A 264-nucleotide genomic window follows, 5' to 3' on the forward strand; every position below is an offset into this window, starting at 1 on the left:
TATGACATTATATTCTGCAGTTCTTCCCTGTTGTACCGAATATCTATACTTTTCAAATTATCACATGGAAGTTAGAAATTCAAATATTGTGACAAATTTAATTTTGTAGGGTGCTACAAATTTGTTTTTTTATTTTGTTAAAATTTCCAAAGGGTGCCGCGACTAAAGAAAGTTTGGGAAACACTGATTTAGAAGACGAAAACCAAACAAAGTTAAGTCTGACACAGAGAAAGGGACCGATGGCCGGCCAGCCGGGGTTCGTCT

General features: G+C 36.4%; 1 protein-coding gene across 1 annotated transcript in view; it reads left to right on the forward strand.

The window, feature by feature from the left end:
- The window catches only part of adgrl1a (adhesion G protein-coupled receptor L1a), a 100,273-nt gene that overhangs the window by 43,344 nt on the left and 56,665 nt on the right, over positions 1–264 (forward strand). The window lies entirely within an intron of this gene.

Source organism: Sinocyclocheilus anshuiensis, unplaced genomic scaffold (assembly GCF_001515605.1).
Source record: "Sinocyclocheilus anshuiensis isolate Anshui unplaced genomic scaffold, SAMN03320099.WGS_v1.1 scaffold476, whole genome shotgun sequence".
In the NCBI taxonomy this organism is placed as follows: Eukaryota; Metazoa; Chordata; class Actinopteri; order Cypriniformes; family Cyprinidae; genus Sinocyclocheilus; species Sinocyclocheilus anshuiensis.